We start from the raw sequence: 8359 nt of genomic DNA, 5'->3' as shown, positions 1-8359 counted from the left end.
TCAATTCCCTGAGTGGTACGAAGATTTTAAAGACTGGGATAGAGAAATGCACGTTAAATGCACCTATAATGGTGTTCAATTATCAGAAACAGAATTTCCAAAAAACTGGTTAACAGATGGTATTCAGATAAAAATCCAATTTCCTTTCTGTCTGAAACCTTGGCGCAATAAGGTAAGACCCCCCCTTGGAAGTCCAATAAAAAAGAAAGGAAAAAGAGACAATTTTTCTTTTTTAACAATCTGGGGAATGGAAGCTGAACTACCTTTTGGTTCTCCCCGAAAACGACCTTCTTTTTTTAAACCCGTTTGTAAAGAATTTGCAAAAAAAATTACAAAGTTGAAAAATAAATGTTTTCGAGTTCTAAAAGTTTTAAAAAAAAAAAAAAAAAGGTTTCTAAAATTTGCAAAAGAAAAAACAAGTGGGGTTATCAAAAGAATTCTCCTTATTAAAAGTAAAAGAATAATAAAAATGAAAAGAATAATAAAAGAACTTGAAAAAGTAAACCCAATTTTATTATTGGGATTGAGGAAAGTATATGAACCGAATGAAAATAGAAAAGATTCTATAATCAGTAATAAGATTACCGATGAATCGATCATTCAAATTAGATCCATGGATTGGACAAATTATTCACTCACAGAAAAAAAAATCATCTGGCTAATAGTACAATCACAATTAGAGATCAAATTGAAAGAATCGCGGAGAAAAAAAAAATGGGAACTCCGGATATAAATCTTATTTCTAACAAGACGAGTTGTGATAATAAAAGATGGGAGTTTTTGAAAGATATTTTGTGGATATCAAAAAAAATAAGTGCGCGATTAATACGCAAATGGCACTATTTTCTGAAATCTTTCGTTGAAAGAATATACATTGGTATCCGTCTATCTACTATTAACATTCCCAGAAAAAATGCACAACTTTTACTTGAATCAATAAAAAAAAACTCTCAATAAATACATTTACAATGATGAAACAAATCAAGAAGTAATTGATGAAACGAACCAAAATGCAATTCACTTTATTTCGACTGTAAAAAAGTCGCTTTCTAATATTAGTAATAAACATTCAAAGACTTATTGTGACTTATCTTCCTTATCCCAAGGATATGTATTTTACAAATTATCACAAATTCAGGTTATTAACAAGGATCCCTTTGGATCTGCACTTCAATATCATGGAGCATACACCTTTTTCAAGGATAGAATAAAGGTCACACGAGAAGTATCTGATTCAAAAACAAGGCGTAAAAAACTTCCGAATTCTGGAATCAATGAATGGAAAGACTGGTTAAGAGGTCATTATCAATACAATTTATCTCAGACTAGATGGTCCAGATTAGTACCGCAAAAATGGCGAAATAGAGTCAATCAACACCGCATGATTCAAAATAAAGACTTCAAATTTTTAGATTCATATGAAAAAAAACCGATTCATTCATTACAAGAATGAAAATTCTTATGGAGAGAATTCATTGTCGAGTAAAAATAAAAAACAGTACAGATATGTTCTTTTAGCACATAAGTATATTAATTATGAGGATAGAAAGAACCCATATATTTATGGGTCCCCTTTACAGGTAAATGAGGGACGAAAGATTTCATATAATTACCACACACCTAAACTCGAATTATTTTATGTATTAGGGAGTACAGCTAGTAGTGATTATTTAGGGAAAGAGTGTATTATTGATACAGGTCAAAATCTAGATCGAAAATATTTTGAGTGCGGAATTCTAAATTTTTGTCTTAAAAAAAATCTCGATATTGAAACCAGGACTAACATGGGCGCGAGGACTAACATTAGCAAAGATACTAAGACGAGAACTAATGATTATAAAATAATTGAGAAAAAGGATCTTTTTTATCTCAATCTCATGATTGATCAAAAAATTAACCCATCCAATAAAAAAGGTTTTTTTTTTGATTGGATGGGAATGAATGAAGACGTGTTATATGGTCCCATACCGAATCTGGAACCTTGGTTCTTCCAAGAATTTAGACTGCTTTATGATGCATATAAGATTAAACCCTGGATTATACCAATCCAATTACTTTTTTTTTAATTTTAATGGAAATGAAAATATTAGTAGAAATATCAATGGAAATCAAAAAGAGAGTCTTCGTATATCATCCAATCAAAAAGAAGAATATCTTGAATTAGAGAATCGAAATCAAGAAGAAAAAGAACAGCGGGGCCAAGAAGATTTTGGATCAGATCTACGAAACCAAAAGAATCTTGGATCAGATGCACGAAACAAAAAAAAAGATTTTGAAAAGGATTACGCGGAAACCGAATCAGACATTAAAAATAAAAAACGTAAAAAGAAAAGGAAATCTAAAAGCAAGAAGGAGGCAGAACTTGATTTTCTCCTGAAAAAGTATTTGCTTTTTCAATTGAGATGGGATGAACCTCTGAATCAAAGAATAATCAATAATGTTCAAGGTATATTGTTTCCTGCTTAGACTGAAAAATCCAAGTGAAATTGCTATATCCTCTATTGAAAGAGGAGAAATGCGCCTGGATGTAATGCTGATTGATAAGGAGCTAACAATTACGGAATTGATAAGAAAGGGAATATTCATTATCGAACCGGTTCGTCTGTCTCTAAAACGGGATGGGCAATTTCTTATGTATCAAACCATAAGTATTTCATTGGCCATAAGAGTAAGCACAAAACAAATCGAAGATTCCGAAAAAGGAAATATGTTGATGAGAATAATTTCGATGGATCTATTGCACAAGATAGAAAAACGCTTGGGAATGGAGACGAAAATCATTATGATTCACTTTTATTCCTGAAAATATTCTATCTCCTGTACGTCGTAGAGAATTAAGAATTCTAATGGATTTAAATTCCGGAAATGGGAATGTTGTGGATAGAAATACAGTACTTTGCAACGGGAATAACATAAAAAATTGTGTGCAATTTTTAGATGAGAATAAGTATCTTGATACAGATACAAATAAATGCATTCAATTTAAATTGTTTCTTTGGCCCAATTATCGATTAGAAGATTTAGCTTGTATGGATCGCTATTGGTTTGATACCAATAATAGTAGTCGTTTCAGTATGTTAAGGATACATATGTACCCACGATACAGAATTATTTGATGATATATTATCTATTTTTTTTATGGTATATTTTCTTTTTCTATATATCACGCTCACATCCGGTAGACTAGGACAGACGTATTTACATGCACGCTGTCTTCCATTCCATTCTGATACATGATAGTAATAGTAATTCAATAACGTATTAATTGGATCTAGGAATGAATCGGCGGAATCTTCTTAGGCCAAAATCATTTTATATTTCGTGGGTGCAAAAATGTAACATGCTTTCGTATCCGAATCAAATTACAAATGAAATTGGATTTATTAAATTGTTTTTTTGATAAAAAACAAAGTACTATATGAATAAATCTGGATTCCTGTGTGTACCAGATTGAAAGATTGAAATAACTGTCATTATTATTATATTATTCCTGACCGGTAAAACCCATATTTGTGAAAAAGAAAGAAAAAAAAAGAAAGAGAAGAATTATTTTTATGATAAAAAGTTCATTCATCTCAGTTATTCCGCAAGAAGAAAAAGGAAAAAACAGGGATCCGTTGAATTTCAAGTATTCAATTTTACTAATAAGATACGTAGACTTACTTCACATCTAGAATTGCACAGAAAAGACTATTTCTCTCAGAGAGTCTGCGGAAGATTTTGGGAAAACGTCAACGGCTGCTGGCTTATTTGTCAAAAAAAAATAGAGTACGTTATAAGGAATTAATTGGTCAGCTGAATATTCGGGAGCCAAAACCGCGTTAATTTGAGGATTGGGGATTCATTTGAATTATTTGGTTTATTAGTATTAGATCTTGAATTTTGATGAACCTCGTTTGTTTTCGATAATTCATGAATAATGAATCGGGGAAGAAAACATATGACTGTACCGGCTACAAGAAAAGACCTCATGATAGTCAATATGGGTCCTCACCACCCATCAATGCATGGTGTTCTTCGACTCATCGTTACTCTGGATGGTGAAGATGTTATTGACTGTGAACCCGTATTAGGTTATTTACATAGAGGAATGGAAAAAATTGCGGAAAACCGAACAATTATACAATATCTGCCTTATGTAACACGTTGGGATTATTTAGCAACTATGTTCACGGAAGCAATAACGGTAAATGGACCAGAACAGTTGGGAAATATTCAAGTACCTAAAAGAGCTAGCTATATCAGAGTAATTATGCTGGAGTTGAGTCGTATAGCTTCTCATTTGTTATGGCTGGGGCCTTTTATGGCGGATATCGGTGCACAAACTCCTTTCTTCTATATTTTAAGAGAAAGGGAATTGCTATATGATCTATTTGAAGCTGCCACAGGTATGCGAATGATGCACAATTACTTCCGTATCGGAGGAGTAGCTTCTGATCTACCTTATGGTTGGATAGATAAATGTTTGGATTTCTGCGATTATTTTTTAACAGAGGTAGTGGAATATCAAAAAACTTATTACGCGGAATCCCATTTTTTTGCAACGAGTTGAAGGAGTAGGCATTATTGGTGGAGAAGAAGCAATAAATTGGGGTTTATCAGGACCAATGTTACGAGCTTCCGGAATCCAATGGGATCTTCGTAAAGTTGATCATTATGAGTGTTACGATGAATTCGATTGGGAGGTCCAGTGGCAAAAAGAAGGAGACTCATTAGCTCGTTATTTAGTGCGAATCGGTGAAATGACGGAATCCGTAAAAATTATTCAACGAGCTATAGAAGGAATTCCGGGAGGGGCCTATGAGAATTTAGAAGTGCGACGCTTTGATGGAGGGCGCCATTCCGAATGGAATGATTTTGATTATCGATTCATTAGTAAAAAAACCTTCACCCGCTTTTGAATTGTCGAAGCAAGAACTTTATGTAAGAGTAGAAGCCCCCAAGGGAGAATTAGGCATTTTTTTGATAGGAGATAATAGTGTTTTTCCTTGGAGATGGAAAATTCGTCCACCAGGTTTCATCAATTTGCAAATTCTTCCTCAGTTAGTTAAAAGAATGAAATTGGCTGATATCATGACGATACTAGGTAGTATAGATATCATTATGGGAGAGGTTGATCGTTGAAATGACAATTGATACGACAGAAATACAAGCTATCAATTCTTTTTCCCAGATCGGAGTATTTAGAAGAAGTCTATAGCCTCATATGGGCGCTTGTCCCTATTTTTACTCCTGTATCAGGAATCACAATAGGAGTACTCGTGATTGTGTGGTTAGAAAGAGAAATATCTGCAGCATTACAACAACGTATTGGGCTTGAATACGCCGGTCCTTTGGGAATTCTTCAAGCTCTAGCGGATGGGACTAAGCTACTTTTGAAAGAGGATCTTCTCCATCTAGGGGGGATATTCGTTTATTCAGTATCGGCCCGTCTATAGCGGCCATATCCATTTTTTTTAGTTATTCAGTAATTCCTTTTGGGTATCGCCTTGTTCTGGCCGATCTCAGTATAGGTGTTTTTTTCTGGATCGCCATTTCCAGTATTGTCCCTATTGGACTTCTTATGTCAGGATATGGCTCGAATAATAAATATTCCTTTTCAGGTGGTCTACGAGCTGCTGCTCAATCGATTAGTTATGAAATACCATTAACTCTATGTGTGTTATCAATATCTCTACGTGTGATTCGTTGGAACATCAACTTTACCTTACCCACTTGTTTTAGGAAAGAAGATTGAATGTACTGATTGTATAAATATCTTCACTTTTCTTTATTCATCACTTGGGTCGATGAGCTAAACCAGATAGTTATATGAGTGAAACAAAACTGCTTATTAATTTGCAGTAATAAGATTGATTCTCATTCCCTATGTACGAGAGTAAGGTAGAAGTAAACATAAGCAGCGTAAACTGTTTACCCCAAGATTGGATGATTAGTCATCATGGCTTGAAGCGGTACAAAAGATCACTTGTATGGGTTTTTACAATTTTATCCATATTTTGAATCAATCAAAAAAAGGGTGGGTGGTTAGGAACACTAAGATACGCAAAGGATTAGTAATGGAAATAATGTAAGGTATCCAAAGAGATATTTTTGCATGAAAGGAATCATAATGAGGGCTTTACGTTGGTAGAAATGATCAAGGAGTACTTCCCGATGATTCCGATCCAGAGTATACTCCTACCCACTGATTAAAGAAATAACTATTGGGAACGAAATAATCCTTTATTTTATTTTTTAGAATCCCCTTCTGAGAAAGAAGAACAGGAACGAAAGAAATGGAATGCAATAGGAAAAATTAAAATGATAAGAGATCTTTTTTTATTCTTTTTTTTTCTGATCTACATTTATATAGATGGAATGGAATTCTTATCAGGATTCATGAATTGGTGCGGGGTCTAATTATTTTTCGTAATCGCGCAATCTATGGGTCGAAATTTTTACCGATACAGCGCATATTTTATTGAAGGATTCAGTTATTGCTGAACAAAGAAAAATTTTGTAATTTGCATTAAAAAAAAAAATAAGGATGAGATCAATTCCGAAGCACTTTTATTTGTTATTATAGCAGACAGAATTCCATTGTTTAATTAATTAGGGACTCCCCGATGCATCTTTACTCTAGCTACTCCACAAAAAAAGCAAGCCGGGGGAATACCAAGTCAGTCCTTAAATTTATTTGTGGCCATCGAGGAGCCGTATGAAGCGGAGGTCTCATGTACGGTTCTGGAAATAGCGATAGGAACAGTGATGTTATCATCGACTATAATTATCTAACAGTTCAAGTACGATTGATATAGTTGAGGCACAGTCTAAATATGGTTTTTGGGGGTGGAATCTTTGGCGCCAACCCATAGGTTTATAGTTTTTCTAGTTTCTTCCCTAGCAGAATGTGAGAGATTACCCTTTGATTTACCAGAAGCGGAAGAGGAATTAGTAGCAGGTTATCAAACCGAATATTCGGGTATAAAATTTGGTTTATTTTACATTGCGTCTTACCTAAATCTACTAGTTTCTTCATTATTTGTAACAGTTCTGTACTTGGGGGGGTGGAATTCCTCTATTCCGTACATATTCATTCCGAAGCTTTTCGGAATAAATAAACCTGGTGGGGTCTTTGGAACGACAATTAGTATCTTCATTACATTAGCTAAAGCTTATTTGTTCCTGTTCATTCCTATCACAACAAGGTGGACTTTACCTAGGATGAGAATGGACCAACTATTAAATCTTGGATGGAAATTTCTTTTACCTGTTTCTCTAGGTAATCTATTATTGACAACTTCTTTCCAACGCCTTTCGCTGTAACAGAATATGAAATTCTAGGTTCATAACCTCTCTCAAGCAAGAGAAAGAAACATCAAATTATTCATGGATATCCACGATATGTTCCCTATGGTGACTGGGTTCATGAATTATGGTCAACAAACAGTACGAGCTACAAGGTACATTGGTCAAAGTTTCATGATTACTTTATCCCACGCGAATCGTTTACCTGTAACTATTCAATATCCTTATGAAAAATTGATCACATCAGAGCGTTTCCGCGGTCGAATCCACTTTGAATTTGATAAATGTATTGCTTGCGAAGTATGTGTTCGTGTATGTCCCATAGATTTACCTGTTGTTGATTGGAGATTGGAAACAGATATTAGAAAGAAACGGCTGCTTAATTATAGTATTGATTTTGGAATCTGTATATTTTGTGGCAACTGCGTCGAGTATTGTCCAACAAATTGTTTATCAATGACTGAGGAATATGAACTTTCTACTTATGATCGTCACGAATTGAATTATAATCAAATTGCTTTGGGTCGTCTACCAGTGTCAATAATGGGGGATTACACAATTCAAACAAACAATTATGAATATGAATTCCACTCAAATAAATAAAAATAGCCGCGGATAAACTAAACCCCTTTTCCTTTTTCAATAATGATAATGATTACCAAAATTACCAAATTACTAAGATTCTGTTTTGATCAGGGTTCTTTCTTTTTGGTTCGGCAGTAACCACAAATCATAAATATAACTACTGATTTGTGGGAATCATGGCTTTATTTGAATTGAAAATGGAATTCATATATCTGTGGTTATTTCGAAATATACAATTCCGAACTACACTTTCACTTTCAGATACAGAAGTGGGATTGGTCCAATAACAGTATCTACGTCAATCCACATCCCATTAAGATTTAATTCAATTAAGAACGTATCATCATTGACAAGAAAAAAATAGGGTAACCCCCTTTTCTGGCCCGGTCAGTAAGGTCATGAAATATTTCTACTTAATTTATCTCTTATTTTACGCATAATGGATTTACCTGGACCAATACATGATATTCTTTTAGTATTTCTG

This window comes from Aristolochia californica, unplaced genomic scaffold (assembly GCF_029961685.1).
Source record: "Aristolochia californica isolate CCGP_79_NKW_82.1479 unplaced genomic scaffold, dmAriCali1.0.hap1 SCAF_359, whole genome shotgun sequence".
Classification (NCBI taxonomy): domain Eukaryota; kingdom Viridiplantae; phylum Streptophyta; class Magnoliopsida; order Piperales; family Aristolochiaceae; genus Aristolochia; species Aristolochia californica.
This window is presented reverse-complemented; position numbering follows the sequence as displayed.